This window comes from Gossypium hirsutum, chromosome A08, assembly GCF_007990345.1.
Source record: "Gossypium hirsutum isolate 1008001.06 chromosome A08, Gossypium_hirsutum_v2.1, whole genome shotgun sequence".
NCBI classification, from domain to species: Eukaryota; Viridiplantae; Streptophyta; class Magnoliopsida; order Malvales; family Malvaceae; genus Gossypium; species Gossypium hirsutum.
In genome coordinates this window covers 85,992,533-86,006,259 of record NC_053431.1, presented here as the reverse complement: position 1 = coordinate 86,006,259, position 13,727 = coordinate 85,992,533, and the positions used below count along the sequence as shown (strand labels likewise).

At 36.4% G+C, this 13,727-nt stretch overlaps 1 non-coding gene across 1 annotated transcript; it reads left to right on the top strand.

Annotated features, from left to right (window-relative positions):
- Positions 1-13,126: 13,126 nt before the first annotated feature.
- On the top strand, positions 13,127-13,233 carry LOC121205516 (small nucleolar RNA R71). Its single transcript, XR_005900592.1, has one exon. It is a non-coding gene; the product is annotated as a small nucleolar RNA R71 (small nucleolar RNA).
- Positions 13,234-13,727: the final 494 nt, after the last annotated feature.

The window sequence follows — 13,727 nt, the reverse complement described above, 5'->3', positions numbered from 1 at the left end:
TAGGGTTAGGGTTTCAATTAAAAAGGGGGCCACGGTCCTGCAGGCCCCTTTTTGGACCATACGGCCGTGGCCCACGCCCATGCGTCCCACTCCTAGCCTATGTTTTTCGTGAAATTTTAAGCCAGTATCGCACACGGCCTTTTAGACACACCCGTGTACCCAGGCCTATGGCAGACATGGCCGCATCGCACGGCTATGTGCTCTTTCGTTCGCTTCTCCCACGCCCGTGTTCTTTAGTTAGGATTGCCCACGGCTTTTGCGCACGGGCGTGGGATATGCCCGTTTTCCATTCTCACTTGCTGTAAATTTCTGTAACACCCCTTACCCGTACCCAAGGACGGGATAAGGTACGAGGTGTTACCGGACAAACATACAAACATTAAACTAAAATACGGGCCATAAAATTTCATTCATATTTCAAAACATTCATTCACTTACACATAGTCCCTTATTTGAGTCTACGAAGCCCAAAACATACTTTAGAAAGGGTTCGGGACTAAACCGAGAACTTACAAAAATCTTGGAAATTTCATGCTTTAAGGCTCCACATGCCCGAGTCCCAAAGTCGTGTTCCATACACGGCTGAGACACATGGTCGTGTCTCTGCCTGTGTGGAATATACCTAGGCTATTTTCCAAGCTTTGGTCAACCTTAATCTCTTACACACTTATACAAAATCAAAAGCATATAACATGGTATTCATTTAATGATTAAATATTCTCAATTAAACCACAAACATAGCATTTGTATGTCATCATACATGTGTCTCTCATACTCATTTTACCTTGTTTATTATAGTACCACTTATACATTTATACCAAGATTATCATCTTACAAAATATCTTCAGCTTAATCATCAAGCATTCATATTTAAAACTAGATCATATCTTTATAAAATATCACAATTCAGATATGCAAAATAACATGTTTGCCTGAAACATTTCAATTCAACTCCATACCCAACAAGCATTACATTGAGACTAGTCATATATATATATACACATGTCATGATACATATCATTCTCTTTCTGTTTTCTTATAAACACATATCATTTATTTCATTATATCAATATTTCATATACCATAGTTTCCATGTATTCCACATATACTTATTTTCCTCCTCCTCCTCTCCATTCCACATCCTTAATATATATAGCATTCTTGTAAGTACGATTTCACAATTTACTAATAAATGTTCACATCAAACTGTCCACACGAGTCATAGTCACTTACTTATTTATAATTCGAGCTAAAGAGCTCCAAATTAAGATCCGTAAATTTCCCCTAAAACTAGACTCACATATCTTTCCACCATAAAATTTAGATAATTTTTGGTTTAGCCAATTAGTACAGTTTATTCATTAAAATTTCCCCTATTTCACTTTCTGACAGTTCTGACCTCTCTTCACTAAAAATTAATTATCTCACAGTACAGAACACTTCGGATCAATCCTCGATACTTGGTGGTTTCAGCACATAGCTCCACCCATCATATAGTTCGGCTCTCTTGTACACATGGTGAACACTCAGTACCACCCATATGACCTAGCCAATTTATCTTGTAGCTCTCTTGTCTACATGGTGTCCTTCACCTGGAACCACGCATGCGACCTAGCTACATATATCCCGTAGCTCTCTTGTCTACATGGTGTACACATAGTATCACCCATGCGACCTAGCTACATCATAATGTCTTGTAGCTCTCTTGTACACATGATGTGCACTCAGCACCATACATGTGACCTACCTACATACTATCTGTATCATCCAATCTTTTCGAAGGTTCAACCGGGATTTCTCTCTCTTTTCCAAAAATTTCACCAATCAAGTAATTATCCACAAACATATTTCCAATATTGTTATAAAATATCATAACACAAGTAATATTGATGTATTACTTACATATAAACTTACATCTCATTTAATATCAAGGCAAAAACATTAAATTACACATTGCCTTATTAAAAATCATATGAACTTACAATTTCCCATAATATCCATAATCATAGAAATCACATTTATGTATGATAATTCAATGCTCTTCATGTACAGTAGACATATTTTTAAATCAATTCATAAACTTGGCACCATAATCATTTAATTTAATATAATTCAATTAATTCACTAAATTTAACTTTCAAATATAAATTACAACATTATTACTGTATTATTATCATACCAACTTACATACTTTCAACACCTCAGAGATCATAATGAATATATCAATTTACATTGAAACATGCATAAATTAATGCTTATTATACATATGAACTTACCTCGATACTAAAACAGCCATTTTACCAACTTTCCCAAATTTTGATTTTTCTCTCATTCTAGGTTCAAATCTCATTTTTCGGGATCTAAAACATCATATTTTACTTATTTAATTAGTTTACTATTCAAAACAATCCTTAACTCAAACTTTGGAAAAATTACAATTTTGCCCCTAAACTTTTGCATATTTACACTTTTTCCCCTAGGCTCGGGAATTAAAATTCATCCCTTATTCTTATGTTTTATGACATGCTGATCACTTTTCCCTTCTATGGCAACATCAAATTCTCACTCTAACATATACTTATGACTATTAGGTATTTTTACTGATTAAGCCCTTTTACTCATTTTCACTCAAAACCGAGTAGCACAAGTTGTCTAACATAATTTAAAACCTCATATTCTATTATAAAACAGAAAAATAAACACATTTCACCTATGGGTATTTTTCCAAATATGAACCCTAGCTTAAATTATTGCTAGAATAAGCTTAATCAAATTACCGGGATTCCAAAAACGTAAAGAACTTGAAAAACGGGGTTATAACGGACTTACTATTGAGCTTAGAAAGCTTGAAAACCCTAGCCATGGCTTCCCCCATGCTAATTCGGCCTCCATGAGAAAGATGAGTCAATTTTGGCTTTATTTTCCCTTTTTATTTCTTTTAATTACCAAATGACCAAAATGCCCTTCCTTACTAAACTTTCAAAAATTCCATCTATGTCCAATTTTTGTCCATCACTTAGAAATTGGTAAAATTTCTATTTAAGACCTCCTAATTAATATTTCAAAGCAATTTCATACTAGAAACTTCTAGAATGCAAGTTTTGTAACTTATTCAATTTAGTCCCTAACTTCAAATTGAGCACTTTATGCATAGAATTTCTTCACGAAATTTTTACACAATCATGCAATCATATCATAGACCTCAAAATAATCATAAAATAATTATTTCTATCTTAGATTTTGTGGTCCCGAAACCTCTATTCCAACTAGACCCAATTTTAGGCTATTACAATTTCAAAGTGTGTGCTCAGGTTCCCACACGGCCTCAGGCATGCCCGTGTTTCATGATCATGTGGGTTACATGGCCGAATCATACGACCGTGGTGATTTAATGTATTTCGTGCCTTTGCCAATTTTTGGGAAATTGAAGTGCAGTTTCATCACGGCCTCAGGCACACCCGTGTCCCTCAGCCGTGTGGGTTACGCAACCGTATTGCACAGCCGTGGCTAGTTATCGCAGCCTGTGTGTCACTTTGGGAAAATGTATGTCCTGTTTTAATACAGCCATGGACATGCCCATGTGTCCAGGCTGTGTTCACCACTGTTGAATGCCAATACTAAGGCTTTAAGAGTTTACACGGCTCAAGGCATGGCCATGTCTCCAACCCATGGTGAGCACACCGCCTAGAACACGCCCGTGTGTCAGGCCGTGTGTGTGTCAAAAATACCTGCATTTAAAATATGAAAAATGAAAGAAAAATAAACTTATTTAGTGAGGTTAGTGCTCGGGTTGGCTCTCGAGGAGTGCTTATTTAAAGTCTAAGCTCGACTTTACCTCGTAGGCATATTTTGGGCTTAGTCGGAACAATGGTTTTAGGACCATAAATCCGATGAGGAAAATTTCATTTTTATTATATTTTTATGGTCTAAAATTTCACGAAATGATTTCATGAAAGTTTCGTTCGAAAATTTCGACGTTTGGGCACTCAATTTAGTAAAAAGGACTAAATTGTAAAAATTTCAAAAGTTGAGTTCTACATGTTAGAGGTATCAAATTGTTATGAAATTTTAAATGAGAGGTCCTTAAATGATAATTAAACCATTGTATAACTTGTTGGACAAAAATGGCCTTGATTGGGTAAAATTTGAAAGAATAGTAAAAAGGGTATTTTGGTCATTTAGGGGTAAAATGAATTAAAAGAGAAATTTTAAACTCCAAATGTGTCCCTTTCTTCTTGCTACAGAAAAATATACCAAGAGCAGCCGTGGTTAGGGTTTGGTCAAGCTTCCAAGCTTAATAATCAAGGAAATCGAGATTTTGGCTTAAATCGGGAAAATACAAGGTTATGGACTAGAATGGTTAATTGCCATTTCTGGATCCGAGGTAAGTTTGTACGTAAATAATTTATCGATTCTTTTTATTTTATTATATTTTATTATCATATGAAATGTGGCTGCCTATAGAATGATTATTTGTTGTAAATTGCAAATTGAAAAAGGACTATGAATAAATTGTAACATGTTGGAAAGTGAGGAATTTCCCGGTTGAGCCTTCAGAATAGAAACGATACGAATGATCTATAGTGAGGTCACATGTGTAGTACTAAGTGCAGGCTACTACGTGTACCGGATTATTGGTCACATGTGTAGTACTAAGTGGAAGCTACTATGCGTACCCGATAACTTCGATCACGTGTGTAGTACTAAGTGCAGGCTACTACGTGTATCAGATGGTTAGATCATGTGTGTAGTACTAAGTGCAGGCTACTACGTGTACTGGATAATTGGTCGCATATGTAGTACTAAGTGCAGGCTATTATGCGTACCAGATAGTTTTGGCTACAAGTGTGAAAATATGTGCAGGCAGCTGAGTATCAGTTATTATTCTGAAGAGTTTAACGGGAAAATAAATTGAGTAAAAATACATGTGAACATGATTATATGATGAATAAGTGTATGTATATGTTTAAGAAAATTTTGAGCAATATGCTCGATATTTGAGTGAACTTCGATAAGACAAAATGGATTAAGTGAAATTATGTCAGAGTGAATTTTAGTAGTAAAATAGTGTTGGACAGCAGCAGTTGTGTGACTTTGAAAATTCACAAAAAGTTGTGTAAGTTGAATTAAATTTCAAATAAATTATGGAATTAAATATTAATGAGTCTATTTTCATATAAAAGAAACAAGGGGAGCAAAAGAGTTTTATATTATGTGATATTCTAATTTTTGTGAGATAGTGTCAGAATGAATTTGAGATCCTCTGTTCTGACTTTGAAAAATTGTTAAAAATTGTATAAAACTAATTATGGGTTATAATTTATATTATTAGAATCTTTGACGAGTATACTTTTAATAGAAACAAACAGGAACATTATCCGCATCTTGTAATATGAGATAAATGAATTTTAGTGAAGAAAGGTTGAAGCTATGAAACAGCAAAACAGGGGAGAATTTTAATAATAAACTGTATTTATTTCCTAGACCAAAAATTCTGAAAATTTTATGGTAGAAATATATACGAGTCTAGCTTCTGGAAAAATTTATAGATCTTAATTTGGAGTTTTGTAACTCCATATATAAATGATTTAGTGACTATGACTCAAGAAAGTAGCTTAACCAGAATATGTGTAAATGTACAATTGGGTTAGTTTTACTATGGAAAGCATGTTAGTAAATTGCTTATTATTATTTCATGCGAGCTTACTAAGCCTAAAGCTTACCCCCTCCTTTCCATTTCTTTTAGTGTTGTTAGGTTAGCATAGGGTTGGAGATCATCGGAGGCAGCATCACACTATCAAGCCAACACCTTGACAGTATAAACACATATGCTAGAATTATCAAGTGATTGGCATGTATAGGGACCTAGTTTTATAACATGTGTTATTATAATTTGGCCAAATATATTGGTATTTAGTGAGCTAATGATTCTGACTTATAAATCTAGCTATTTATGTTATGTCTGATAGTGGTGATGTGCATATGCTTGTTTTACATGCATGGTTGGTAATATGTTATGTGTTGTTGTTAATGTTTAAGTCCGTTAATGCCTTGAACCTTGTCCCGACGTTGGATACAGGTGAGGGGTGTTACATCACCTTTATAAAGTTTAAGATGATATTCGTTTACATTGAAAGTGCCATGGGTTGGATGACTTACCTCTACTGTGCCATATGGAAAAATGGTTTGGACTACGAATGGACCTGACCATCGTGATTTTAACTTCCCAGGGAATAATTTGAGCCTTGAGTTGTATAGCAGGCCAAGATCTCCAGCTTCAAATTGCTTGTGTTGCTTTAAACGAGCATTATAGTGGCGCTTCATTGCTTGCTTGTATAATCATGAATTCTCATATGCATTAGCTCGCCACTAATTTAGCTCGTTCAACTGCATCAACCTTTTCTCACCTGCAAGTTTGAGATCAAAGTTTAGAAACTTTATAGCCTAAAATGCTTTGTGTTCTAGTTCAAATGGTAAATGACAACTTTTCCCAAAAACAAGTCTGTAAGGAGATGTTCCTATGGGGGTCTTAAAAGCAGTTCTATAGGCCCATAAAGCATCATCTACTTTCATTGCCCAATCCTTCCTATTCGACTCTACAATTTTTTCTAAGATACGTTTAAGCTCTCGGTTTGCTACTTCGGCTTCTCCACTAGTTTGAGGATGGTAAGGGGTAGCTGTTCTGTGGTAAACTCCATATTTCTTAAGGGTTTTATCAAGTTGAGCATTACAAAAATGAGTACCTCTATCACTGATAATTACTCTAGGTGTTCCAAATCGAGAGAAGAGTTTCATAAGGAACCTCACCACCACTCTAGCATCATTAGTAGGTAAAGCTTGGGCTTCCACCCATTTGAACATATAATCGATGGCCACTAAGATATATTTATTCCCAAATGAGCTAGGGAATGGACCCATAAAATCAATACCCTATACATCAAATATTTCACATAAAAGTATATATGTTTCAGGCATTTCGTCATGTTTGGAGATATTACCTGTTCGTTGGCATTTATCACAAGAAGTAACATACCTGTTGGCGTCTTTGAATAGTGTGGGCCAATAAAAACCTGATTCAAGTGCTTTATGTGCGGTCTTAGTCCCACTGTAATGTCCTCTAGTCGATCCTGAATGGCAATGTTCCAAGATTTTAATTGCTTCTGACTTTGTAACGCATCTTCTAATGAATTGAGCTACACATATAGAAAAGAAAAGGATCTTCCCAAAACTATTTTTTAACATCAGTAATGAATCAATTCTTTTGCTGATGTGTCAACCCTTTTGGTGTAACGTTAGCAGCTAAATAATTCACAATGTCTACAAACCAAGGTACCTCAGAGTTAGATATAGCAAAGAGTTGTTCTTTAGGGAACGAGTCATTTATCTTATGTTCATCAAGCTTCTTAATATGTAGGTTTTCTAATCTGAACAGATGATCTGCTGTAAGATTTTCTGCTCCCTATTTATCTTGAATTTCTAAATCGAATTCCTGCAATAATAATATCCATCTTATTAATCGAGGTTTTGCATCTGATTTAGAAAGGAGATATTGAAGAGCTGAAAGGTCAGTGTATACGATAACTTTAGATAATATTAAATATGGTCTAAATTTATTGAATGCAAAAACCATAGCCAATAATTCTTTCTCAGTCATTGAATAGTTTTCTTGTGCGGCTGTCAATGTCTTGCTAGCATAATAAATTGGTTGAAAATGCTTGTCTCTTCACTGTCCAAGAACTGCACCTACTGCAAAATTACTTGCATCACACATTAGTTCAAAAGGTAAATTCCAATTAGGTGCAACTAAAATCAGAGCATTAATTAATTTATCTTTCAGAGTGTTAAATGCTTCTAAACATTCCTGATTGAAATCGAAAGGCACATCCTTTTCTAGTAAATTTGTTAAAGGCTTAGCTATTTTAGAAAAATCTTTAATAAATCTTCTATAAAATCCAGCATGTCCTAAAAAGCTTTGAATAGCCTTAACTGTACTAGGGGGAGGTAATTTCTCAATAGTTTCAATTTTCTCTTTGTCAACCTCGATCCCTTTACTAGAAATTTTGTGGCCTAACACAATCCCTTCACAAACCATGAAATGACATTTTTCTCAGTTCAGTACAAGGTTCATTTCCTCACATCTTGTTAGAACTCATTTTAAATTTTTAAGGCAAAGATGGAAAGAGTTACTGAATACCAAGAAGTCATCCATAAACACTTCCATAATGTCTTCTATGAGCTCATAAAAGATGGCCAACATGAATCGCTGAAAAGTAGTAGGAGCATTACATAATCCAAAAGGCATTCGTCTATAAGAAAACGTATCGTATGGACATGTAAATGTTGTTTTCTCTTGGTCTTCAGGAGCTATTGGGATTTGGAAGTAACCAGAGAGTCCATCTAGGAAGCAATAATACATATGCCCAAATAATCTTTCCATCATCTGATTAATGAATGGTAAGGGAAAGTGATCTTTTCTCGTGGCATCGTTCAACTTCCTATAGTTGATGCAAACACTCCATCCCGTGACTGTGTATGTTGGGATCAATTCATTCTTCTCATTGGCCACAACAGTCATGCCTCCTTTCTTAGGGACAACCTGCACAGGACTCACCCAAGAACTGTCAGAAATAGGATAAATAACTCCAACATCTAGAAGTTTAATTACCTCAGCTTTTACGACTTCTTTCATGTTAGGATTTAGTCGTCTTTGAGCTTGCACACAAGGTTTATACTCATCTTCCATTAAAATTTTATGTGTGAAAAAAGAAGGACTGATCCCTCTTATGTCAGAAATTTTCCAAGCTATAGCTCTTTTATGCTCCTTCAATACTTGAAATAACTCGTCCTTTTTGATTGTCTGTAAATCTAAAGCAATAATCACTGGTAATGTGGAATTATTTGCAAGAAACGCATATTCTAGGTGATTTGGTAGTTGCTTCAATTCCAATTTAGGAGGTTCCTCAACAGAGGGCTTTAATTTTAATTCATTGTTTACCTCAATACCCTCATAATTTTTTTGTTTCAGTGAAGATTCATTTAATTCGACTTTTATCTTACCTAGTGCAGAATCATCGTCATTTACCTCCTCTCTTTGTGTAAGACACAGTTCCAACGTGTCCTTATGAATGATTTCTTGGAACGAATCTTAAGTAGCATGATCAATAGAATTGACAAAGTACCATGAATCATCTTGTTCTCTAGAAAATCTCATGGCATCATAAATTTTGAAAATAATCTCTGCATCACCTACCCTAAGTACATGTTTACCATCACCCACATCAATAACAGCTCCAGCAGTGGCTAAAACTGGGTGACCTAAAATTAAAGGCACCTCAACATCCTCATCCATGTCAAGCACAACAAAATCAAAAGGAAATATAAATTTATCTACTTTTACTAGTACATATTCAATAATACCCCTAGGATATTTAATAGATCTATCATCTAGTTGAATACTTATCCTAGTAGGTTTTGGTTCCTCAAGGCCAAGTTGCTTGAACATTTTGTAAGGCATCAAATTTATGCTAGCGCCTAAATCAGCTAGTGCCTTCTTAACATTTAAACAACCAATTAAGCAAGGAATAGTAAAACTTCCTGGATCTTTTAGTTTGGTTTGTAGTTTATTTTGGAGTATGGCCGAGCACTCCTCGTTAAGTTTTACTGTAGACAACTCTTCAAACTTCCTTTTGTTTGTTAGAAGCTCCTTCAAAAATTTTGCATATGTAGGCATCTACAAAATAGCTTCAACAAAAGGTAACTTAATATGCAACTGTTTAAAAAGTTCAAGAAATTTACTGAATTGTGCATCCATGCAGTCTTTCTTCAACTTTGCCGGATATGGGATTGGTGGTGTATATTCTCTCAGCACCAGTTTTTTACTAATTTCGGGTTTTACCTCCTCATTCTCTTTCCTATCAGCTTTTTGTGGAAGCTTCTTTTCAGATTCAGTTAACACTTTCCTACTCCTTAGGGCAACTGCTTTCACATGCTTTTTTGGGTCGAGTTCGGTGTTACTAGGCAGGCTCCCTTGTGGTCTCTCTGAAATCATCTTAGCCAGCTATCCTATTTGATTCTCAAGCCCTTGAATCGATGCTTGTTGATTTTTATGTGCAGTTTTAGTGTTTTGAAAATGGGTTTCCACCACTGAAATAAACTTCTTCATCATCTCTTCAAGGTTTGACTTTTTCTCTTGCTGGTAAAGCTGTTGTTGGAAGCCTGGATGGGGTGGTGGTTTCTGATTTCCTTGGTCTCCCCATGAGAAGTTTAGGTGGTTCCTCCAACTTGCATTGTAAGTGTTACTATAAGGATTACTTTTAGGTTGAGGATTATTACCCATGTAATTTATTTGCTCGTTCTCCATGCTGGGGCCGAAGGGTAAATATTCTGAATTGCCTATTCCACCTCCACTCGTGTCACACTGCATCACTGGATGTACCTGCGTAGAACCACATAGACCGTCAATCTTTTTATTCAAGAGTTCTACCTGGTTTGAGAACATGGTGACTGCATCTAGGTTGAAAACACCGGTTGATTTCATTGGCTTTGTTCTCATAACTTGCCACTGTAACACCCCATACCCGGCCTAGACGTTACGGCTGAATCTGTGATGTCACATTTGAGTGGGTTTTGAAAAGCTTGTTGAGGTCTTTATAAAAAACTAGTTTGTTATATTTACTGCAAAACTTTTTGGTTCCATTAGCAAAATATGTGCTTTACCTATTCGTTATTACATTTAAAAAAAAAACATTGATCGTCACGGAAGCTTTTAAAAACAAGTTAGGAAAGATAATTGTTGAAAATCATTTTATTTTGAAAACTTGATTTATACCTCTATCAGTTGTGAATCAATTTAAATAAATCCCCAATTAAAGATAAATTTAAAACGGCCGAATTACATAAAGTTTAACCCAATTAAAACTACCATTATTAAAAACCCCAGTATGTAATATAACAGTGGTGTGGCCTTTCCCGAGTCCCTTGCAGCACCGACTCAGCTAAGGATTACCTGCACATGTAAATAGCAGAGTGAGTTTATGAAAACTCAGTGTGAATCACAATCCGAGCCTAAGCCCATATCAGTAACAGTATTAGTGTGGGCCTTGGCCCATTCCAGTACAGTATCTCACATGCATATATAAAACCTACACAACCATCCTCTACACTCCACTCCGTCCAGCCCTACACTCCATGTGGGGATTAAATCAACCCACCCATCCCTACGCTCTAGAATAACGTACCGTTTAAGGCACTAATAGTGTTTGTAGTAGAGCTGCCAGTAGTAGGCGTATAGCCTCTCAGTACAGTTTGTCCAATATCATAAATCCCACCCCATGCAATGCAACATAATATAGATGTACATACAATAAACATGGCATGCTCACACAATCACTTATCAAATAGGGGTATTTAGTCATTTACCTCAAAAGGGTAAAATAGACATTTCACTAATTAGGGTTCAGATACACTTACTAACGTAACAGTAGGTTCACAGTCGTCTCGCATGACCCAAGTAACCTAGATGGTGAAACGGTGATGATGGGCTCAAGGCCTATTACTCGACTCAAGTGGGCCCACATGCTCATGTGGCCCGTTTAGCCCAGGTTCAGTTACGAACATGCGATCACCATAGCCTAGCTCATGATTTGCCACTTCCATAGATTGTATCCATGTGGGGCCAACAAGCTCATTGGGCCCACACGGCCCATATCGGCCCAACGTGGCCTATTACGACCATAGCCCATGAGTTCACTCATGGTGGCCTCTATTCTCACATTAGAATCTCCACACATGCATTCACACACTCGTGTGGTAACCGCTACTATTCTTTTGGCTTCTCAGAATTTTTTGCTTACAGTAAAAAGGGTGTGGTAACACACTTTTTTGAGAGAAGAATGCTAATCACCACGCGCCTCGACCTCGATTAAACAAGCAGGGTTCACTCCCTCCTTAAGCTAGTGATCCACACTCCTTGTCAAAGATATTTATCCAAATGCTAACACAAGGTTTTGAGCACCACAGCAAACCCTCTTCACTTTCACAGAACTTAAGAACCAGCAAGGTATGCCACCCCGACTTGATGAAGAACAAGACCAAACTGCAATAAAAAAAAGATAGGGTATTCGGCCTCTAGAGTCAGATGAACAGAATTAGACCTTGGTAACTCCAAGGATCGAAAAGAGGGAAAACTAGTATGTTCGGTCAAAAGGAGGAAGAGAAAAGAAAAAGTGAAAGATGAAAGAAAAAATTGTGTTTGGTCAAAAGCCTTGATTCGAAAGAGGGAAAAGAGAAATGGTACAATCGATTTTGAGAAAAAGAAAGAAAACCAAAATAGAATAACACTTACTATAGCCAAAAGAAAACCCCAAACGTCGAAACCCAAAAAGAATTGAAAACTAAGACGTAAGACACCAAAACACACGACTAATACCAAATGGGGAGCACAATTTCGGCACTAGAGTACCAAAACCGAAAACACATCCTGAGAAGCCCCACTTTCGGCCAACTACCTCCTCACTCTACGTATCCCCATAATTCTCTTAAAATCACTCCATACAATCCTCAACATGAACCATATCCCAATCCCTCTATTATCTCCTAGATTTTCTCTCCCAACCACCCATTCAAACTCATTCAAACACCCCAATTTTAGTCAACCTAGGACACTTACACGACACCTAGCAAAAAGAACTTCCCTGAGCACAACATGACTCAAACTTAAGACCCCCAAAACACTCCACATGCCTTTTGCCACTTGACTAACACGCCATTCAAGTCTTGCCACGCCCTCACTAACATAAAAGCCCCCTAGAAAAAAACCAAGGTTATTCAATAAAAATCCCAAAATTTTGCTAGAGCCTAGGGTTGAACCCAGGACTTTTCACACCCCCAAGAACCCCTTTAACCAACAAAGAAAGCAAGCCACACACAAAAAAAACACGCTAATACAATTATTAAGGATTTGGGGCGTTACAGCCACTGATAATTATTCAGTGACATCTCTTCAATGAACTCATAAGCCTGCTCAGGTGTTTTGTTATTTATGGTTCCACCGGCCGCTGCATCGATCATCTGTCTAGTTGAAGGGTTCAAACCATTGTGGAAAGTTTGAACCTGTAGCCATAAAGTTAACCCATGGTGAGGGCACCTTCTTAATAAATCATTGTATCTCTCCCATGCATCATATAGTGTTTCTAAATCCATCTGCACAAAAGAAGAGATATCATTCCTCAATTTAGCCATTTTAGCCAACTAAAAATATTTGAGTAAAAATTTTTCGGTCATTTGTTCCCAAGTAGTGATTGACCCTTATGGTAACGAGTTTAACTATTGTTTAGCCTTATTCCTTAATGAAAAGGGAAACAATCTAAGGCGAATGGAATCGTCAGAAATGCCATTGATCTTAAAGGTGTCACAAAATTCCAGAAAATTTGCTAAATGAGTGTTTGGATCCTTGTCTTGCAAACCATCAAACTGAACAAACTGTTGTATCATTTGAATAATGTTAGGTTTTAGTTCAAAATTATTTGTAGCAACAGCAGGTCGAACAATACTCTATTCAATTCCTGTTAAAGTAGGCTTAGCATAATCGTACATAGTACGAGGAGTAGGATTCTGATTTACAGGATTTGCAGCAACTACAAGAGGTAGGGATTATTCTGATTATCGGCTATCTCTTCAGAAAATCTGTAATGTCCTATTGCTCTTCCTCTATGTATTGTAGACTTCGC